General features: G+C 58.2%; 1 protein-coding gene across 16 annotated transcripts in view; it reads left to right on the forward strand.

Moving 5' to 3' along the window:
• Window positions 1-15,884: 15,884 nt before the first annotated feature.
• Window positions 15,885-22,572, forward strand: part of EPB41L1 (erythrocyte membrane protein band 4.1 like 1) — a 70,943-nt gene continuing 64,255 nt past the window's right edge. For 9 of the 16 annotated variants that reach the window (XM_063350392.1, XM_063350390.1, XM_063350399.1 and 6 more), the window contains exon 1: window positions 15,885-16,033. The gene's annotated coding sequence lies outside the window, so the exon portion shown is untranslated. The remainder of the gene's footprint in view (window positions 16,034-22,572) is intronic. The other 7 variants (XM_063350402.1, XM_063350403.1, XM_063350406.1 and 4 more) reach the window with 2 other exon arrangements.

Raw genomic sequence — 22,572 nt, forward strand, 5'->3', positions numbered from 1 at the left:
ATGGGCTGCAGCGATGTGCTCCTGTGAACCAGAGGTGTCTCTGGCCCTCAACGGGGCTGCTCCTTACTTTTTATGAGCTTCAGTGGTGCTACAAGAAGCGCTGTCTTTGTCCCCCTGTATGCAGCACTGGTGAGGCCCCTCACTACAGGAAAGACATCGAGGTGCTGGAGCGTGTCCAGAGAAGGGCAACGGAGCTGGTGAGGGGTCTGGAGCGCAAGTCTCATGAGGAGCGGCTGAGGGAGCTGGGGGTGTTCAGCCTGGAGAAGAGGAGGCTGAGGGGAGACCTTCTCGCTCCCCACAACTCCCTGAAAGGAGGGTGTAAAGACGTGGAGTCAGCCTCTTGTCCCAGGTAACAGGCGATAGGACAAGAGGAAATGGCCTCAAGTTGCGCCAGGGGAGGTTTAGATTGAATATTAGGAAAAAATTTTACACTGACAGGGTTATTAAGCATTGGAACAGGCTGCCCGGGGAAGTGGTTGAGTCGCCATCCCTGGAAGTATTTAAAAGATGGGTAGACATAGTGCTGCGGGACATGGTTTAGTGGTGGTTTTTGTCAGAGTTGGGTTGATGGTTGGACTCGATGATCTGAAAGGTCCCTTCCAACCTAAGCAATTCTGTGATTCTATGATCTCTGCCCATCAGTCCTTGTGGCCAGCCTGGGAATCCCCCTGCTAATCAGGCACCTCAATGGCAAAGGCAAGAGCTGAGTGTGGTGAGAAGGGTCATCTGGAAGAGGGTGGATGTCTGTAAGATCTGCTGGCTGGGCAGAGCCATCAGACGGCCTTTCTAGCAGGCAGCAGGTTTGCTAGGAGCGAAGGTTGGGGTGGGGGCACATGGCTGCCCACCCTCCACACCTCCTCCTCTCTTCTTTTGAGGGTCATTTGGGTGCTCAACCTTGCAGAGCTCTACCTCTCTCCCTTGTAATCTTGCAGTCCACCCAGGCTAAATAAGATTTATTATCTCCCCGGTACCAGGTGGACACACAGGCAAATAGCTTCCAGCCTCACAGGGTGTTTCTTTCCTTCTCTACCAGCTGCTGGTTAATGGTTAACTTTCAGGAGTTTTCCTCCTGGCAAACAGGGAGCCCTTCAACATTTTCTTTAACCTCTTGGTTAAAGAAAAACCAAGAGCTGGTTGGAATCTGGTGAACTTCTCTCCATGCCAGGTGGAACCGGTGCCCACCTTGCAGATGCCTCCGTGCGGGTGCAATGGCAGAAGGACAGGACAACACTTCCAGGCCAGTGCAGGCTGGGGTGGCCGGCCACAGCTGCTAGCGGTGTGAAGCAGGGGAACGTCCAGGGAGGGTTCACTTTCACCTGGAGGGTGTAGAAGCTCGGGCTGATGGAGTGCTGCAGATGCAGCTGAGGGTGTGGGGGGCATGCAGTGACTGGCGGTTTGCCGTCGGGAAAAGGGCTACAGTCCCCATTGGGCTGTAAATCAAAATTCCGCCCATCTCCTCCAGGGGAAGTGGGTGGGAAGGGGGATGTACGCAGGGGAGCCTCAAGCCCTTTACCAGTAAGCGCACAAGACACCCTCCGGGTGCAGGCGGTTGGTGCCAAGGCATCAGGTGCTGGCAGCTCCCTGAGAGCTGTGGCCCTCGGCTCCCTCATCGCGGCATTAGAACGGGTGCACGGGCTTCTGCTCACTGTCTCTAAAAGCAGAGCTGCGTCGTGGTTTTGGCCAAATTGGCCAACTGCCGGCGACAGATGCTCCCCCCCAGACTCTCGTACATGGAGGGGAGGAGGAGAGATAAAGGGATTTTTACGAGTTTAGAAGAAACTAAACTACTTTAATGAAATATTAATAATAAAATAAAAAGGAAAATAATGAAATAGATACAGTATATACAAAACCATATTAAGCTCCCGGGATGACGTCACCGGCAGGCACTGGGGAAGTCCCAGGCTGGACTGAGCGACGGGTGGGAACTGGGTTCCAGGGCTGGAGTCAGGAACACACGGATGGGGATCAAAGGCAGATGAACAGGCAGGGTCCTCCTTGGACGCCGGCCATGAAGGAAGAGGGCTGAGCCTTTGATCCCTCAGCTTTCGTACTGAGCACGGGGCAGACGGGATGGAATACCCTGTTGGTCAGGTTTGGGTCACCTGTCCTGTCCGCTCCTCCCTGCAGCTGAGACCCCTCTACGCCTTTCCGCTTCCAACCCTCCAACGGGGCAAATAACAAAATTAGCTGACCGTGGTTGTTACAGCAATAAGTATAAGCAAGAGCCTCTCCACATACCATTCCTTGGCATGAATTATAAACATCGGGTCTCATCACTCTGAGAACGAACCGTTTTCGACACCACATGCTGTTAATTTCAGAGAGTTAGAAGAGGCCTAGCAAAGAAGTAAAATTACTGAACAGAAAGTTGGTTCTGTTTTGCCTCAAACCAGGACAAGCTGTCACCCCAGAACTTCATATGTTTGAAAGAGGGTCAGATTCTGCCGGTAACACTGCAGAGGGGCAGAATATTTTGCAGTCTTGTTTGTGCTCCGCTGATGGCCGTTCACAAACCGTCGCCACGCGGTGACCCTCGGACCGTACGAGCAGAGCGACCGGGGCTGCCCTTGGGTGGCAGCAGCGTGGCATGGTGCCGCGTCCCTTCGGTCTTGACCGGTGCGTTAAAATATCACTTGATTTCCATTCTCTCTGCCGCGGTGGAAAAAACAAACAGGCAAAGAGGCTTTGCGCTTGGGTTGTTAAATTTTCATGGCAATTTAGCAAGGCTGGTTGAGAGCCATTTTCCAGCTAATTTCAGTTCCTTCGCGCCGCTCCTGGGCTGGAGGGCCTGGGCTGCAAGTGTGACAGCGGGGAGCTGCTCGTTTGCTGCTCAGAGCCTTGTCACGGAATAAAGCTGACCCGGGAAATGTTGTTATCGGCATTTGATAAGAGATGATAATGTTAATTTTTGCTCCTAAAATCTTTTCCTTAATAGAAATGAGCAGCTCATATTTATGCCAGCAATTACAGCTGCAAAGAGCTCACACAGTTAGAGAATATCCATCTTCTGCAGCTGAGAGAGAGGAGAGGTTTACATGGATCACGAGGACTAATGCTAACATGGCTTTTTGAAGGAAATTCTCCATTTGGAGGATAAATCGGCACCTGGCTGTTAGAAATCGGGCCCCGTTCTCCCATGGGACGTGCTGTCCCACAGCTGCGTGAGGGACGGGCGTCTGCCAGTCCCTTGGATGCCTCTGGCTTTGGTTCTTTGCAGGATGCAGGAGGCAGGACCCGGCTCAGCTCCAGCGCCCAGCGTGGGCTTGGGCTCAAGGTCTGGCATTGGGAGTGCTATTTTTGAGGACGCCTGCAAGGGGCTTTTGCCAGAAAATGTCTCTTCCAGGGCATCGGGTCTAGGTGGGCAAATGCATCCCAGCCTCCGCTGGACCCCTGAATCCTGCTGAAGTATGGAGCTGCGTGACCTGCTGAGGCGCCACCGCGCGTGTCCCAGGGTGCCGTCAGTGCTTGCAGATATCAGCCCACATTTCTCATCGAGCACGTGTGGCCTGGAGGCTCAGCGGGACCCAAGGCAGAGCACGTATGGCTCCACAGTGGGATGCTGGGGCTGCTGCCAGGGAGCTTGTGTTCCAGGGGCACGGGCAGACCTGCAGAGCTTTTGCAGGGCCTATTCTTATTTTCGCAGCAATGAGGAAAGAGTTTTCCAGCCTGCTCCGGCCCTTGCAGCACTGCAAAGCGCAGTCCTTGACTGCACGCAGCTCGCTGACTGCTTTCCGTAGCGCCAGCCATTAACCTTTCTCCTCTGCCCAAATAAATTGATGTGTCCGCAGGGCCTTTGGAGCTGGCGAGCGATGCCAGCGCCGGCGGGGGGACGGGGGAAGCGAGGAGCCAGGTGATGCTGGGGAAGACCGTGCCAGCCTGGTTTGTCTGGGTCCCATCTGGCCGCCGGGTGACCTGTCAGCCAGGAGGATCGGTGCCCGCCATGGTGGTGCCCCGACAGCCGGCCCCATGGTGCACCGGCAGCGCCAGCACTGGTGCTTCTGCCAAAGGGCAAGGGCTGAAAAATACGTCTTATGTTCAAAGCACCGATGCCGAGGACAGAGGTGAATCCCCCAGTGCTCCCACAAGCCAGCCCAACTGGTTTATGCAAAGGGGAAATCGCTGGCATTTCTGCGTCGGTGCTTACGTCTGGTCCAGGTCTCACGTAGAACAGCCTCAATTTTAGCATGCCAGGACTTTCAGAAATTAGACTCTGACTGACTCCAGTGATTGGGCTTGTCCACGTGAGCACCTTCAGGGCAAAGCCTGCCAGCGCTGCCCGCTCTCCAGGGCCGTTGACCATCATCTTCCTGTGCCCAGTCCTGAAGGGAGGAATCTGGCACCCTCCCTGGTCCCCTCCAGGACAGGGAAAGTGCAGCACACGTGTCGAGGATCACAAGGAGATATGCAAGGGGTGGAGTAGGTCCTCCTGGACCCAGATGACCATTGACCCAGCCCTTCTTCTTGTGAAAGACAAGAGTGTGTCCCCAAAAGCACCCAGCTGTCAGCGTCGGCTGGTGGCCCCTGTGCCACCCAGTTGCAGCAGGAGCTCTGCCACCCGTCTGGTCTCCTCCCCAGGCTCCAGCATCTCACAACAACGATCAGCGAGGGCTTGATCCAGCCGAGTGCCAACTACCCACATCTGTCCCTCAAACTGGCTAACTGGAGCGTGTCACTGAGCCCAGGGCCTCTGTAGCCACCACCAGAACTGGGGTCCCCAGCCCCTCACCCAGGGCATTTCAGGCAGGACCAGGGATCAGGAGAGGTTCCTCCTGCACCTTCTCGCCCTGACCAGCGTACCTGCCACCACGGCCACGTGGACTCTGCTCCTGCCAGCAGTGAGCTTTGGAGGGGGACCAGCCAGGGGTGTAGACCCTCCATGGCTGTGGTCCCTCCTCTGCACCCCCCTGCTTTCCTCCCTGAGCCCATGCTCAGCCCCCAGCCCATGGAGCCGGAGCTGGGGGAGCCTCGGGCAAGCCCTGCACTGTCTGCGAGGGGTTGAGCAAGACCACGGCAATCACGAGAGCCCTGGCCAGGCAGCAGAGCTGGCCGCTGGGCAAGCTGGCCCCACAGGCCCCTTCCCTTCTTCTCGCTGATGGTTCAGCATCAGCTGAACACGGCAGAGTGCTGGAAGCCTCGGCAACGCAAATAAATACCCTAAAACGAGGACCACACCTTCAAGCCTGATCCTGCGCTGCTGGAAGAGGCTCCAGCCGGGTGCTGGACACCCCTGGCAGGGACTGCCTGTGCGCGGATCTTTATTTTCCAAATATTATGCGTGACCCTGAATGTGATGAGGAATAATAAGGCTGGGATCTCACTCTGTGCTGCTGCCAGGGTGCCTGGGCCAGGGAAATTGGCCGTGGAGGCGTTTGAAGTGCTTTCGCAGCAGGTGTCGGGGGGAGGGGGCTGAGCCCTGGCAGCCCCGCGGCTGCTCGCTGCTCTCCGTGCCCTCGGCCATGGGGTCGGGGGCAGCTCGTGCCAGAAGCTGCGGTGGAAGTTGCTCGGAGTCCAGGGAGGCAGGAATCTGGGACAAAACAGGGTTTGTTTCCCCAGCCGTGACTTCTCTCATCAGCTCAGCTGCGGGCTTGTGTTCCCACATCTCAGTGGGGCGGCATCCCCCAGGAGGATGCTCCTCTCATCCCGTGGCATTTCTGGGGTGGAGGCCAAAGCTCCTGTGTCCTCGCTGGAGCCTCGCTGGGGACATGACGACCCCCTTCTCGTGCAGCTTGTGGGACTGGGTCCCGCGGGGAGGGCTACCGCTGGCCAGGGCTGCAGAGGAGGAGAGCCCAGCGAGACCCTGGGGCACTGGTCGCGTCCTGCAAGGGGCTGGGGTGGACGGACGTGGGGAGAGGGTGAGCCAGTGCCTTTCTGCTGAGGGGCCACCCCCAGGCCAGGCTCGGGGACGCCCAGGGGAGGTACAACAGTGGGGAGGCGATGGCGTGGGGTCTGGGTCTCCCCCAGGGAGTGCACAGCTCCCCGCATCATCCTGCCCACGCGCCATTCCCAGGAGTTCTGATGCTCCCAGCCGGGGGCTTGTTGGTCTGAGGCTGTGGGGAGGGAGCGAGGCACGGCCAGTCTCCCTTGTGGCACGGGAAGGAGAGGAGAGCTGGTCCCCGGGGTTTGGCAGCCGTTTGGCCCCAGCTGGGGCTGGGCTCTTCTCCGGTCCCTGCGCTGCCCTCCCGGCCATGGGCACGGCCAGCGCTGGGGGTACAGCCACAAGCCTATCACTGGGGATTTGGCCACTAATCCGCTCTGGAAGAGATGGCTGTAATCTAGCAATATTGGCTCAGGCTTTTCTTATTAACTTCTCCCAGGCTGCCAGATGCTTCTGGCCAGTACACCCAGTGGCGAGGGACTGCCTTCTCTCCGCACCTTCCCGGGCGTTTGGAGTGAAGAAATGGGGTGAACTGCGCAGCACCGTGTAGGTGTCAGGTTAGTGGGGCGATGCTGGGGCTCGGTTCACAGGACACCCCCCCGCCGCCATCAGGGGCATTAAACCATTTGGGAGCAAGCCCTGCGCTCCAGGCCAAGTATGAGACAGAGCCACGTGGAGAGGGCAGCGGGGAGGCAGGTCCGTCCCCGGTTTGGGAGGCTGGAGAGGGCCACCATGGCGTCTGACCCTGCGTCACCACCTAAAACAGCGACGCTGGCCCAGCTTTCGCCCTGGGTCTCCATGGAAATTTGCCGGCTGGCTGGGGGGGCCTGATTAGGGGCAGGACACTTGCCACGCTGCAACGGGCCAGGGCTGTCGGGCAGGCAGGAGAGCGGGCATGGGGCCCCCCCTCGCCTTTGGGGCAGCCGCCCGTGTGGGTCCAGCAGCCATCAAGGGCCGCCCTGCTGTGGCTGGCGTGTGGACGGAGGGAACAGGCAAAGCTCCTGCTTCCAGCACCAGCAGTGCCAGTCAAACCTGTGATCCAACCAGGCTTGGATCCGGCTGCTCGCGGGCTCCCTGGTGTCCCTGACTCTCTCTCCTGCTGGCCTGGGAGAGGCTCTCCTGTCCCAGGAGCTGCAGAGCTCCAGTTTCCGTCAGAGATGGACCAAAGGCTGATATTCCTGAGGGATGGGACAAAGCTGTAGGAACTCAGAATCTTGGAGACCGCCTGGGATGCAGTGGGGGGTGAGTTAGGTGCCTGCCAAGGGGAGAGCCTGCCCTGCCTGCCTGCTACCGACCCCCTGCCCTGACAAGACCTGGGTCACATACGCCACCTGGGCAAAGCCTAGCTCCATCCAAACTCTTGCTTGCGGAGCAAACTAAACCCTTTTCTTGCTCTGACGGATCCCCTGTCAGAACGGTAAACAGCAGAGGCTGGGCACTAACAAGCAAAGGATGCTCCAGCTGCAGCAGCCACCCCTCCATCACAGGTGGGAGAGCAGGCTCTGGTCTGGGCAGGACCACCTCTCCTGCCTGGTGGAAACTTCTCCAAGCACTCATTTTGCAATTGGTGCTGCCTAGGGCTAGGCAATCGAGTCCATCCTAGTTGCTCCCTGCCTGCAAGATGTGCTGTGGACTAGTGGCCCTGCTCTCCTAGAGGTGGTCCCCAGGGGTGGTCACGCAGGGTCTCTCCTCACCAAGCCCCGGAGACGCTGGTTCTTCCCCATTCCCCAAGCACGTCTGGTCTCGCCCAGCTTCCCACTGGCCATGCCAGGACCCGGCAGCGTCCATCCTGCCCACTCTGTGCTCCAGGTTCAGGACGAGGAAGTTTGCAAGATACCGCTGGAGCAGTCAGGACAGGGGTAGATCAATTGGAAATAAATCCCCTCCTTCCCAAAAGAAACTTGGGCTGTAGCTGATCCAATCCCACCTAAGTTATCTCGCCATGCTTTGCCAGCCTCCGCAGCAGGGAGGCTGTAAGCAGTTTAGTGCCTCTCCTGGAAAAGAAGATGAGTCTCAGGGCTTCTCCATAGGGTCAAAGTAAGTCGAAAGGCCAAGAGCCCCAGTAGAGTGCGTGCTGGTGAGGAGTCTCCTACTCCAACAGGCTGCCAATGCCAACCACATCACTGTTCTGCCCAGAGAACTCCTCCCAGGTGCCCTGCAGGGGCTTCCCCGGTGCCTGCTGCCCCGCTGATGACTACCAGCATGATTGCGGCTGTTGGGAAAATGTGGGGGACCGGTCTCTTTTTATTCAGGGAAGGTTGGAGCACCCTCCAGCGCTGGGATCTGCTTCTCATCAGTGCAATGTCTCCAAGTAAACTTCTGGCACGTACTCTGGGATCTTTGGCGGGAGATGGGAACCATGTGTATCCTGCATCCAAACCCATGAGCACCTTGCCAACATCCAGACCTCAGTCTGGCCAACATCCAGACCTCAGTCCAGAGTGCTTAGGACCAAACGTGGCTTTAGCAGAGGTTTTGCAAGCTGTTCAGCCCTCCCTACATGCTGATCCCAGGACTAGAGTCCTTTTTCATTGTCCCTGGCAAGTCCGTGCAGCACAGCCCTCACAATAACGTCCCTCAGCCCAGGTGGTTTCGTGTCGTTGTATCCAGGGGAAAGGTTTTCATGGATTCCCTCCATTCAGAGACATCCCAGGAAGACGCTGACAGTAACCATGGGGTGCACTAATTGCTTTGAAGATACTGGAGGGAAGCCTCTGCTCCTTGTCACCCACGTCCCTACAACAACTTCTTCGCCTCTCTTCATCGGCAGGGAAGGGGGTTGTGCCCACCTCTTCCTTAGCTTCAGCCCAGGTACGGAGCACAGTCTCCTGGGGACCCTTGGCAGACAAAGTGTTGTTCTTCCTGCACCCGTCCCAAATCCTTCCTGTACGAAACTGAGTCTCAAATGTGTCTTAAACCCACAGACATTCACTGGCATCACGTATGAAGCTGAAAGAGATCCAAAGAGGGTTGCAAGCCCAGCTAGGGTCAGAAGAACCTGCCTGGCAGCAGCAGACCGAAGAACTTCAGCTTGTTGGGTTTTCTCCAGGAGAATGCCCAGAGGTGCATGTGGGAGCCGCAGGCACCAGAGTGGGGACAGGCTTGCGTGTGACAGAGCACTCTGTAACCAACGCCACATGCAGCAAGACCTAGTGGCTGGGAACCGGAGATCCTTAAATTGCGGCTGAGATGCTGCTCATGCAGCAGAGGTCATGAACTTCCTTAGGACTGTGGTCAGTTCACCATCACTCTTCAGCTGCTTGTCCTTCCCACGGACACGTGCCTGACCAGCCACCAGTCCTGGACCTCCAGTCCATGGCTTGGTGCCTTTTCCACCTAAACAGATCTTTAGATGGTTCTTGACCCTCTCTGGATTTGTTTTCTGCCATCCCAGCCTTTAGGTTTCACATTTATTATAATTCACTGTAATTAATGTTGCACCCTCCACTGGGTGGTGAGCAGAGCGATTTAGGACAGTCAGTGTTAAGGAGCATCCTTCTGACAAGGGATGAGGGATACAGGAGCCACGTGAGAGGACGAGACACTTCATTGCGGGGTTGGGGGGGGGCTGCAACATCAACCTCATCTTTCCCGCCTCGGAGCGGCGACGTGAGCAGAGGGGTTAGCAGAACGCTCCCCACTTTGCACCTTGTTCTTCGTCTTTCCCCCTTTTCTCTCTCTTTGGTGCCACGAGTTTCCGCTGGGGGTCTCAGCTGTTCTCCGTGGGGCAGGCGGGGGTCAGACTCACCTTTGTTCAATCCCTGCCGTCATCAAGCTGGTGGTTGATTGAGCTGTCAGAGCCTTCCCTTTAATCAGAGCACGTCAGACCTGTGCCAGGGGCTCCCCTCAGGAGAACCGCACTTCCCTGGCAGTGCCGGGATGGAAAGGCACGGGATATCCCATTGCTCTGCCTGTCGCGCAGAGCCTCAGCCTCTCTACGTTCCTAAACAGGATGGGACCGATGCTCTCCAGGGACCCGCAGCCCAGGATTGCGTCCAGCCGGTCCCTGCAGAAAGCCCAGCTGAGGAAGGAGAGGCTCCCGTGGGGCTCTCTCCTGTGTGGGGCAGGACATGCCCTTCCTCCTTCCCCTGGCCGCTCACGGGACAGGAGTCACCTGTGGACAGTATCATCGCTCTCTTTGCTGGTGGCTCCTCACCCCACTTGCGGACTCGCTGGGGACCCCATCTGCCCCCCAGGCCTGCTGAGGTGGCCGTACCACAAGTGCTTTCTGTGGTTACTGTGCTCCTTGTCACAGCTCTGTTGGGTGGCATCAGGCAACCCACATCCCGCCCCGGGTCTCGGGCTCCCTGCCTGTAAATTGGGCAAAAAAAATCCTTCCTCCCCGTCTCCCGGGGCTACCGCAATTCTGTCCCCCGCAATCCTCCTACCTCTGCAAGGTGTCAAGGTGGGAGGTGTCATAACTGTTACTGGGGTCATTAATCTCTTTGAGTTAAATTAAAAAAACCAAAACAAAACCCATTTCCTGCCTCTTTTGTTCCTAGTTCTCCATCACATGCAAAACTATCCAAAGTCATGCCCGACTGTCTGAAGGCCCGTGGGCATTGACAGCCTTTGAGCGCTAGGTCCTGCTCCTTGGGAAGCAGAGGATGAAGGCAGTGGGAAGCCCGCTCGTCCCCCAAGACTTCAGTCCTCCAGACACCCAGGGATAGTAAGGGCTTGATGTGACGTCTCTGATGACATCTCAGTCCCAGGGACTTCTTTGAGCTTTGGATCCCGCTCAAACAGCCTGGAGGAAGATGGCACCAAGAGCTGGAAATGTTTTCTTTGGATGGAAACCTTTACCTGGAGATGCTGGAAGGGAAGCAGCCTGAGCTCACCATTGTGTTCCCATCATCCAAAACGCGTGAAGGGCAGAAGGTGCCCAGGAGCTCTGCGCCAGCAGCTGTGGTCCCTCTCCTGGGGGGTGGCCATTTCCATGAGCCCTCCTCAGCCCGCGGGCACCCCCAGGCCTCCCTGCGGGCACAACTTTGCCGAGGGGGATGGAGCCGAGGAGCACACAGGGAGCGTCTCACTAATCCCAGCTGGCAGCCAGCTCCCCGAGCTGCACAAAGGGCCTTTTCATGCCCTGCATAAACAAGCGAGAGGCATGAAAGGTTGTTATCGCAGAGCATCAGCACTAGCAGTAGCTCAGGCGGGGATTCCCAAAATAGCCTCCTCCCAAAAGCGCATAGACATGTACACCCCTTTTTCCCTGCTGCTGGGCTTTATGGAATAAAGGTTTCGGGTGCACCCAGCTCCTGGGCTGAACGCTGTAGCCCGAGAGCTGGCTCAGCCCTGGGCCACCAGTGCCTCCTGCCAGGGAAGGCAGAGCTGGCGGGGCACCAGCACACACGTGTGTCTGCGTGTGCCCGCGCACACGTGCACGGCCGCGAGCGTTGGAACTGAGGAAGAACACTTCAACCACGCTTCAACTTCTGCTGGGTCCTTGCGCTTTTAAGTCTGATGAAGAATACTCTGCGAGGATTACTGATAACTGGCGGTGTCCTTCCCTAACACTGGTGTTGCGAGGGCTAATTGCCAGTTTGCTCCGTGCTCGGAAGGTGGAGCTCCAAGGTGTTCTTTCTTGGAGGAGGTTTCATCTTCATAGCTGCACCTGTGAAGCCGGATCCCTAGCTGCACCCCTATCTCACCTGTCTTCTCCAAAGAAGAGCAGGTTTCCATGTAGAAATACACCCAAGGGTCACTACTGGAGGATGTGCTGATCCTCTTTGCTTTCCGTCCCGTAAAGCCAGGCCAGAGTCGCTACAGGGTTAAATTGTAAGGGGAAAACTCGCTGGAATAAAAGAGCTTGGACGCTCTCAAGGATATCATAGAATCTACAGAGTGGCTGGAGTTGGAAGGGACCTTAAAGGCCATCTCATTCCACCCCCCTGCCCTGGGCAGGGACACCTCCCACCAGCCCAGGTTGCTCCAAGCCCCGGCCAACCTGGCCTTGAACCCCTCCAGGGATGGGGCAGCCACAGCTTCTCTGGGCAACCTGGGCCAGGGGCTCACCACCCTCATAGCAAAGAGTTTCTTCCTGATATCTCGTCTAAATCTCCCCTCTTTCAGTTTAAAACCGTTCCCCCTTGTCCTATCCCTCCACTCCCTCATAAAGAGTCCCCTGGTAGAGATATGACAAGACCCCGGTGACCGAACCCGTCCTAACATTGAACCATGAAACACCTGCAATGCCTTGCAATTTATGCCAGTATTTATTTGTGTGGCATTTGTCTCCCCTGAGGTCGTTGTTTCAAGTAGATTCTGCCGGACAACGGGAATCTGGCCAGGAGATCCTCACTTGAGTCGCAAGAACGACCCGACTCCCGAGAGAGTGATTCCATGGAGCTGCTGCCCGGCAGCGAGGAGGGCTCGCAGGCTCCTCCAGCCACGTCGCCGTTGTGGGAGGCTCAAAGGTTTCCCTCGTGCGCCGCTGGGCAGCAAAGGTCTCCAGGGTCCAAGGGGCAAGCGGAGAGGCACTTCCACCCAGCGGCGCAATGGCTGGCTTTGGCGTTTGAACGTCTCGCTTTTCTGGAAATGGATTCGGTTTATCCGAAAAAAATAACCGGACAAACGTCAGCTCCCTTAAATTTCTTTAAATTCTTTCAATTTCCAGTTCAGCTCCTGAAAACCTCGTAAAGTTTACGGTTCCTCAACGTTTTCTAGGGGAAAACAAAAAGTCTTGCCGTCCCCTCCCCGCCACCCCGTCTGCAATGTGTGGCCGGAGCAGGTATCTCCATCGCTCCCGTCGCTGCAGCAGGAATCTGGGAGAGATGCGGGAAAGCTCGTTTGTCTGTTTTTGAATAACCAGGAGAGGGTCCAGCACACGGTGGGGTGATGAATAGCTCACAGGTGATTATTTTGCAAATTAAGCTATTTTCCTCATTTCAGCGGGGAGGGCTGTCCGGGCATAAATTGCATTTTCTATCACTTCAGGACTGTTGAAGAGTTTCCAGTTTTAGCTCGGCGGTAAGGGGAAGGCAGTTCAGGCTGGGCTGTTGGCACCAGCGTGAGAAGGGGAATGGAGGATTCGCTGGAGGAATTTCTTCCACGCGTTCTTCTCCTGGCTCCTCGGCTTTGCAAGGGGAACGCTCCCTGCGGTGGGTACTGGGGAACTAGACCGAGGGTATCTGCGCCCCTACCTCTGCCAGTGCCGTCACCCACTGACTTATTTGACCCAAATTCACTCAAAAAGGAATTTAACCTTTACATTTCCGAGATTTTCCTAGATTTTAGAACATGAGCCGTTGAGCAAAATTTGCTATTTTTCCTTCGAACGACCTCAAAGATGAAAACAGGCAGTAACGGTCCTCAAGGCGCCGCACACAGCTACAATCGCCATTATTTTTTGCAACAGGACGGCGCAGGTTTTTCTCCTGTTCCCTACAAATGCGGCTCCGTGTGGCACATGAATGACGTCACTTGCAGCGCAGCCACCCTGGCAGCGAGGTGAAGGAGCCATTCAGCATCGTCCCCTCGCGAGGCGCAGTGGTGGAGGGCCAGAGGTGAAAACCATGGCTGCAAGGGGAATCTGAGCAGCCAGTTGAAATGTCTTTTATTTGTAAATGAATGCCCTCCCTCAAGCTTGGCTCTGCTGCGGTGGGTCGTTTTTTTTTCCAAGAGGTTCCTGCTATTTACCCAACTTTCCAGCTGGGCTTCTCCGAGGCACAAAGAGGCAGGACCTGCCTGAGTTTGTACAGTGAGTCAACAGCTCGGCAGGGGATTAGAGCCCACAATCCTGCTGGCATCGCTGCCTTGGCTCCAACCACTGGACCATGCAGCCCCATTTTGTTCCTGGTACTCTCTACGGGTATGTGGTTTGTCGGGAAAAAAGCCTCAGTGGGGCTAATAAAGGAGGCGCTTTAGAAAGCGGTAGAAAAAAGCCTGCCTCCTCCCAGCGCTGCGTCCCCGTCCCGCTGGCGCAGGGGGTCGGGCTCCCTGTGGGATTGGGAACGGCAGGTTCCTGAAGGTTGGTGGAGCGGGAAGCTGGGGAGCAGCACCCGGAGGCAGGTGGCGCAGGGCGCTGGCACCCACCGCTGCCAGGCGGGCGACCGTGTGCCGACACACGGAGAGGAGCCGCCCCGGGCCAGCCCTGGCTTGCAGAAGACAAGCAGAAGCAGCCCGGTCAGAGTCCCCCAGGCTTCCCCCTCGCCGCTGGAGACCTGCCTTTGCCGGCGTCCCGCGCAGAGCTGCACCCTTCTCCCTTCGGAGGACCACTACAGGAGCTAATGGCAGGTGAAGGGCAAAATGAAGGCCCCGCAGGGAAGTCCAGGGGCATGACATGCTGCTTGGAGCCCTACGGGATGCGGCAAGTGGTAGTGGGTGCTGGGTGCCGAGTCAGGGCTAGCCACAGGCTCTGGGAACGAGGAAAGCTGACCCAGCGCTAAAACCTGTGCCTGACATATCCCCTCCGTCCCCGGCTCCTCAGCATCAGCAAGGCAGAGGGCTGCGTGTGCAGCGCGCCTCTAATCTCCTTCCTCCAGTTTATGAGCGCCACTCTGACTTCTCCAAAGTCCTCAGTGGCCATTGCAGCCATGCTGTCCGTCCAGTTCATCCCTGCATCCAGGGCATCCACGCTGTCCATCCAGTGCATCCCTGCACCCAGGATATCCATGCACCCATGGCATCCATGCTGTGCATCCAGTGCATCCCTGCACCCAGGATGTCCATGCACCCATGGCATCCATGCTGTGCATCCCTGCATCCTGAGCATCCATGCACCCAGTGCATCCCTGCATCTTGGGCATCCATGCTGCACATCCATGGCATCCATGCACCCAGTGCATCCCTGCATCTTGGGCATCCATGCTGCACATCCATGGCATCCACGCACCCAGGGTGTCCCTGCACCCATGGCATCCATGCTGTGCATCCAGGGCATCCCTGCACCCAGGGCATCCATGCTGAGGATGGACACGTGTGTGGTGGAGCAACTGCGTTCCCCCCCCACCCCCCACCCCCGCGGTCCCTTTTCATCTGCATCTCCTGGAGGGGGCTGCTTGCCCTGACACACTCAAGACATGCAAGTCAGATCAGTTGATGATGTGGAGATCTCCTGGGAGTGGCTTACAGATGTCCCACACAAACACCCCGTGCTCTGGGGCTGTGGGCAGCGGGTGGGCAGCCCCGGCCGCTCCAGGAAGGGCCAGCCACCCCTTGGGAGCTGCAAAACCTGCCGAGATGTCCCACCCAGCTCCTTCCTCGAGGAAGGGAACCTCAGTCTGGGGCTGCGGCTCTCCACGGGGATGTGGCAGGAGGAGGCTCTGCAGGGATGGGAGGTCTGGCAGGGAGAGTGACTGATGCACCAGTCTCACCAGCGGTCTCCCCGGAGCGGAGCAGAGGGGCAGAATCCCCCCGCCCCGGCCCTGTTGGCCACACTGCTGCGGATGCAGCCCAGGCTTCGGGGGGGCTTTCTGGGCTACGAGCAAACATTGCCAGGTCATGTTGAGCTTCTCATCAACCAACACCCCCAAATCCTTCTGAGGGCTCTCTCAGGTGGTCGTCTGCATGGCTAAACCATGAAGGTGAGCATCCTGTGCTTGCTGGCTGGGTTGGTGGGCAGTCCTGCCCAGAGCTGGGCTGGCAGGATGGTCGACGGTCCTGGCGCGGGAGCCAAGACACTCGCTCCCGGTCCCCTCTGGAGAGTCCCCCTGCGGTTCCTGCCGCATGCGTGTCCCCCGCGTGAAGAAGCAGAGCCCCGAGCAGGCCGGGCTGCTCCCCGCGGCGGGGCAGGACTCGGGCTGCGGGGTCTTTGCGTGGGAGCGGGGCTGGGCTGGGCCGGGCTGGCAGCGGGGGCGCAGGGACTGAGCTCCGCGACGCCTCTGCGGGACCCTCCCCGCGGCGCGGGGCGAGATACGCGGGACGAGCGTGGAAAAAGCCCCGTATCCCGCCCCCCCCCCGCATCATCCGAGGGCCGCAGCGGAGCCGAACCGCCGCTTGCCCCGCCCTGGGCGGCGGCGCGGAGCCCCCGCACCCCCCGGCTCGGCCCGGGGGCGGCTCCCGCGGGGGCGGGGCGGCGGCGCTGCGGAGGGGGAGCGGCCCGGCCCGGCCCGCCCCGCACGGCGGGCAGGCGGCAGGCAGGGCAGGCGGCGGCCGCTGCGGCGTGGGGCCGCGCCCGGGAGGCGGCGGCGGCGGAACGGAGCGGGCTGAGCCGAGGTGAGCGGCCGGGAGGTGGGTCGGGCGGCGGCGGCAGACCCAGGTGCGCTGCCTGCAAGGGAGGAGGAGGAGGAGGAGGAGGAGGAGGCGGCAGGCAGGGCTGCAGGCAGCCGCTGGGAAAGCTGTTCCAAGGCGGGCCTCCCCTCCTCGGCAGCGCGGGAGGGAGGGAGGGAGGCAGCGCATCCCGCACCGCGGCCCGCCGGGATGCTGAGCTCGGGGCGCGGCTCCCCGCGGGGGTCCAGCCGGGCACGATGTTGGGGGTGGGGGGTGGGACACACGGCGCTTCCCAGCCGCCAAAGAGCAAAGCGGAGTGCGGGGAAAGATCAGCGCGGGTGGGATCCCGGCCTTGCGGCGGGATGAGCCAGCCCCGGGGATCCGTAGCCCCGGGCTGCGGGTTGCCGTAATAGCGTTGAACTGCCGGGCTGTGATTTCAGGGAGACGATTTACATTAGAGGGAGAATGCGGAGAGAGCCAGGAACAACTTGGAATGGGTCCTCGCATATTTCTGTGGTTATTTTTGGAGTATCGTCATATGGCAGGAGGTGGGCTCTGGAGGTATCCTTGAGCTCAGCATTTTCCCCATAGGCTGGTTACCCGGGAGATTGTGTACTAGAGGACCTGCGTGGCCCTTTTCTCTATGTAAAACACTATTCCTCTGCCTGTTTCTGCGGTGGTATTGTTTTCCTCTGGCATCCCCAGCCCTCGGCGTGTTATGGTGGGGACCCTTCTGTGGACAAACAATGGTCCGGGTATGCGTGGCGGAGTATTCGCGCTGTGTTGCGGGAGCAGGCGATGGAAAAGCTGCGTTTGATTCAGCTGTAGATGGTGTGTGAGGTGACTCCTGATCAGCCCCCTCTCCGATGCCGTGGATGAGGTGTGGCTTCTTCAGCATCCCCAGAGAGACCAGCCCATGCATCAGTCTCCTTCCTGCACTTAACTCTCACTTTCCCTCCAGCTTTCTCATGCCAGACTTGTCCAAAGGGATTTTTTGCTTCCAGACGGCTTGAGATGGGGGAAGCACGTTGTCGCCAAGGTCTGCTCCTTGGGTCCGCCTTGCAGATCTCTGCATCCTTTGCGACCCGCTGGAGGACTCGGCATGTGCCACGTCCCTTTGACCACGGCTGCGGCAGCCTGGAGAGCTGTTCTGGTGGCCTTCAGTTGCATGCCCTTGTTGCCATCAAGCAAGTTTGGAGCTGAAGGAAGGCTGGGTTTGGGCGACGATTCTTGCAAGAAGGGAATTACTCTTTGATTATGGTGTGGTGGTTTTGTTTTTTGTTGGTTTTTTTTTTTTTTAGAGTCTGGATTGGTAGGCATGGAGCCTGTCTGTGGAGGTCCCCCCAGGGTGCTCAGTGCTGAGGTCCCCCCAGGGTGCTCAGAGCCGTGCTCTCGATGAGGACCCCTCTCTCTGCTGAGCGCGGAGGTGCAGGGCATGTTCTGGAAGCTGTGCCAGACCCTGGCTGTTACAGCGTCTGGTCCACAACCACCCTCTTTCTCCCAAAGCGTTCCCTCCTTACGCAGGGGTGACCTCTCTGTTTGGTGTCAAAGGACCATGACGAACCCACCCTTCGGGGGCTGCGAGCCGCCTCCCCGCCTGCGGCCCCACCTGGGAGCGGGGTTTTCACCTCTCCCCTCTCTGCGCCACCCTTGTGCCGTGTTGATTGCTTTAGCCTCAACTCCGGCCGATAACGCAGTCGTTAAACCAGGCGCCACCGCGCACGGGGAGCCCTGGCTTGGGCTGCGGGGGCTCTCGGCGGGTGTGATGCAGCTCCGGGTGCCCGTGTTTAGGCTGCAGGTGATGTGTTCTTCCCCCGCTGTTTTGGTTGCTCGTTGGTGTTGTAGCTAGAACTTGTCCAGAATTTTTATTTTTACCGATTTTTTGAGAAATCGGCATCTTTCCAAAACTCTCAGGGGAGGTGTTTTGGTTCGGAGGAAGCTTCTAAAAAAGGGTTTTGAAGGCCAGAGTTGTATTTCTGGTCAAAAAGCAGGAGTGTAGAAGACAGCCTGTGCTCCTGGTGTGTGGAACGGGAAGGTTTTGGTACCTTTCCTGCCCAGTGCAGGCACGGAGCTTGCTGGGCCCCCTTTCCTGGGCAGCTGCCGTGGTTGCCACCACCACAACAACCTTCCAGGGTAAGTGTCTTCTGGCACGAGGCTTATGGGCAGCCAGGAGGGGTGGCGGGGTCAGCCGAAGGAGTCACCGCAGTGCAGAATGGGGAAAAATCTTAAAAATCAATTGTCTTCCCCCAGGCAGTTGAGCTCCCGGTTAAGCTGTGGGTGATGACCTTGGTCATGGCGAGGAGCTGGATCTCTCATCGATTTACGGAATAACCTTTCACGCTGGCAGCACCGAGCCCTCGTCCCGTGTAGAACTCCAGCGTCGCTCTGCGTTGCCCGCGCTCCTCCCTGCTCTAGCGCTGCTCATGACTTCTGCGTTACTAGAGGAGGTTTTCGGAGACAGACAGACCTTTCATATTGTCCCTAAAAAAAAAAAAAAAAACAAAACGAACCTGACACCTTTCCCGTAGCTAATTAGGATTTCTAAATGAGGAAGTCGCAGAGAACGGCCTGTGGGTTAAAGGGCGGGGGTGGGCTCAGCTGTTCCCGGGCTTGGTCCAGGTTTCCTGCTCAGTCCCGCAGTCATCGCTTGAGTGTCCTTTGCCTTAATTTTATTTGGCTATGGACCGGGGACATTTCCCTGCCGCCTCGGGCACAGCGCTACGGCGCCTGAGTGACAGCTGGGATAGCGATGGGGAAGCAAGCGTGTGCGAGGAGATGGGCTGAGTACGGGCTTAAGCTTTGCGGCAGATCAGCGTGGGCGTCTGTAAGGCCTGTGTTTAGCTCTATAGTAGACTTTCATGCGGTGCCTGTCACTTGGAGGTCTGAGCCGAGTCTGTAGCTCTGTTTTAAGCGTAGATGCAAAAGAAGAAACGTGAAACGGCGGAGGTTCCCGAGTCCCCAGTTGCTGGAAGCTCCCATGCAGGAAGAGTTGTGCAGCTACGAATACGTGACTCTCATATGGCATCTAAAAAAGTGCTTGCGCTGAGGCTGTGACAGTGATGGCTGCGTGGCTTATTGTTCTCATTAGAGCAGTCGGGTGGCTCTGAGTCAGCAGGTTTGGATTTGTCACAGCCGGGGCGATTGCGGCGGGGAGGCCTGTGAGGTTCCGTGGTGATGGGTGGAGGGGTGGCCCCGGCTGTCCCCTCCTGCCTGGGGACGCTGGCGTTTGAGCCTGGACTTGTGCTCGCTGTTGGCTTGTGTTGTCACTCGTGCCGTGAAGGAGTTGTATGTATTTGTTGGAGCTGGAGGACAGTCTCCCTTGGGAGCTCCTTTCCAGCACCTGCCCTGTGCAATTTGGGTCTATAGCGTTGAGCATCGCTACTCCCAGGGGTGCAGCTTGCCGAGCGGACCGGTTGTTCTCATGCACGTCACCTTGTCTGGATTACAGGAGAATGGGAAGCGTGGTGGGAGGAGACCGTCTTTGATGGGGACGTATTTCCTTGCGGCTGCCGATCCATCTTTCTTATCCTCCCAGCCCTTGGGTGGAAGCTTATGGGTCATCCAGGACCTAAGTGTGCCTTAAAGGGAAGAGGAGGAGATCTGGGCAACCACGTCTTCCACTGTGGAAGTGGTGGATGTCCCTTGTCTGGGATGAGAGCTGCTCCTTCCGCCCTGCCTTGCTGCAAGGAGGTGAACCGTTTTGGGGCCGCACGGAGGCATCTGTACCATGGGCTGAGGTTTTTTTGTACGGCTGGGCCGGGAGCCAGGGTTTGCTCTCCCGGCACCGGACAAGGAGCTGTGGGACTGGGTGGAAAGGGGCTGTCACCCCAGAGCCCTGGGTGGGTGATTGGGTACAAACGCGTCCTGTCTGCTTGTCCCAGTCAGTGCCCAGTTTATAACGTGTGCGTGCCCGTGTGCACGCTGGTGCACCCCCCGCCAGGGTTGCTGTCTGCGAGGCTGGGAGTAGCAGACAGAGCCTTAAAATCGGGATGATAAGGCTCGGGAAGAGAAAATTCTTTCCATCTTCTGCTGATGATCAGATTTTGCCCCCCCCCTTCCCCGCCCCCCGGAGGGCAATACTAGCTCCCCCCGGGGCTCAGCAGCGTCCGAGAGCAGCACCCCGGGTCCGGCGTGACCACAGCGCGGAGAGGGGACCGGGCTGACCCTATTGTGCTCAAAACACGAGACAAATGAGGCTGAAACTGCAGATCCGCGGTTGCCAGCAGGTCAGCAGTTTTGCTCGGGCACTTGGGCTCTTTGTGGAGACGAAACGTGGTGGCAGTTTAGGATCTGCTCCATCCCCCTTTCGGAACCAGCCCTCTGCCCGCCAGCTGTAACTGGACCATCTCGCTGGGCTTTTGCTGCCCCCGAGTCTCGGTCCCGAAGGCTGATGCTCCTTCGCGAGGTATCGGGCGATGAGGCGGAAACCAGGACCAGGTGCCGCGCTGGTGTAAAATGCATCCCGCGTTTGAGGCGCCGCTGAATGAGGATTCACAGCGCAGCCCCGCTGCCAGGTTCCACCCACCGGCTCCTTCCTCCCTCTGCTCCTACTAACCCACTGCCGGGGCCCCGCTCGCCGCCTGGCAGCGGGGATGTGTGCTGGTATCCTTCCCCAAGCATCAGATGGAGAGGAAAACACAGGGTGGAGTCATCTCTCGCACAAAGGAAACGTTGAGGTATCGTTTCTGCCTTCGGTGGATTTTTTTTTTAGGGGGCTGGGGAGAGATTAAACGGGATTTTAACACATCCGCAGCCCCCTTCCCACCTCGTTTTCCTGCGAATCTGTTGCTGTCACGGTATCTTTCAGAAGATATTTTTAGCTTTGTCTTTTCTGTTTTCCCACCCTCCCCGCCCCCCCCTTCCTCGTATCAGGCTTTTGAAGGGAAACATGTTTCTATGGGAGAACAGAATGAGCCATTTCACGAGACATTTTGTTATGGGCAGAAGGGCCGGGAAATCTGATTGTGCGTTTTTTTTTTAAATGACAGCGTTCCCCTTTGTAATCAGCTAATGGTGCTCGCTGGGGTGAGCGCCAGCAGAAAGCCACGCGCGCCGGCCCGGCCGAGGCGAAGGGGATGGACCAGGCCTCCTGCGCATCCTCCTCCTCCTCCCGCCCGTCCACGTGGGACCGTCGCCCAGGTGGCCACGCACGAAGGGCTCCGGGCTGGGAGGGGTCCTCCAGGCTTTTCTCCTTAATGATCCTATTGGGGAAGCAGTGCCCCTGCGTATGAGAGGAGCAATTAAACGTTCTAATTAGGTGCGCTATCGATCTGGCAGTGTTTCTGCCGGCAGGAGCTCCTGCTGAGCGTGGGATGGTGTGGCATCTGACACGGCTTTGGGTCTCCCGCTTTGCCGGTGACGGGAGGGACGTGACGAAGGTCTCGAAGTGGGAGGGCGGTGCTGAGTTGAGGGGTAAGGGCGCTGCGGCTCGCGATGGGAGGGCGCAATTTTTGACAAGGCGGCAAAGCCAGCATCGATGGCGAACTTTGGGGTGGGGAAACTTCCCGCCTGAATTCGCAGCAGTGTCGCCCTTTAGGAGATTTGCTACAAGTCCCGGTAGGTGAAGGTCCTGCCGAGTGAAGTGGCCAGAACAAGAGAAACTTGCTTCGCGGTCCGATCTGGCTTTGGGTGTACACATGCCTACGTGAGGCGGGGGCTATTTGCCTCTGCGAATTCACTGGGGCTCTTCTCCAGGGAATCAAAAAACGCTTTCTGGTAGTATGGCATGAGTAAATCCCTGCTGGTCACCTTGTTCTCGTGCGTGATACGGAATAAGGGTAAGGAATGCAGCTGACTTCAGGGTGACTGTTGGGAGTGCTCCAGGATGGTAGAGAAAACGCAGCTGGCCACGTTGTATTTTGGCGGCAAGTTCCGCTGTTGCTGTAAGCCCACCCGGTCGCTTCTGGGCTGCTGCAAGAGCTTTGGAGCCCAGTCCCACCCCGGCGCGGTGCCGCGCGTGGAAGCAGGGCAACCTGCAAGGCCCGTGGTGCTGTGGTCCGTGGTCATCTCCTGCTGAGCGCGGGTTGGGCTGTTCCTTCTCAGCTCGGCAGGGCTGATGTGATCCCAGCCCAGGGCGGACCTGTGCACGGCTGGACCTCTCCCCGTCGTGGTCAGCGGAGCTGCCCCGGGGCTGCTGCCCTGTTTCCGTTCCTGCTCTGGGGGACAGGGAAGGGAACGGCAGAAATCCTTGTCCCCTTCCTTGCCCTTTGTTGGATGCGTGAGCGTTTTTGCAATGTGCTGGCCCAGATTTGAGTGAGCTGGGCTCAGCGTGTGGCTCCCTCCTAACCCCATCGAGAGACCGAGCCAGCCAGCGGTGCCGGCCAGGATCTGCCCCTTGCACGGACCGAAGCCTTCGCCTGGCCGCCCTCAGTGTCCCAGCACCTGCTTCCCCAGCCAGCATCCGCTCTCGCCCCGTCAGGGTCAGGCCGGATGATGGTGTTGACGATGTTGTGACAATGTGGGTCACTCTGGGATGTTTTCAAGCCCGGGGCACTGTCTGTGGCTGAGATGGTTTATGCGCCGGCCTGGCGCTGGGGAGAGCTGCG

The sequence above is a fragment of the Chroicocephalus ridibundus genome, chromosome 12 (genome assembly GCF_963924245.1).
Source record: "Chroicocephalus ridibundus chromosome 12, bChrRid1.1, whole genome shotgun sequence".
In the NCBI taxonomy this organism is placed as follows: Eukaryota; Metazoa; Chordata; class Aves; order Charadriiformes; family Laridae; genus Chroicocephalus; species Chroicocephalus ridibundus.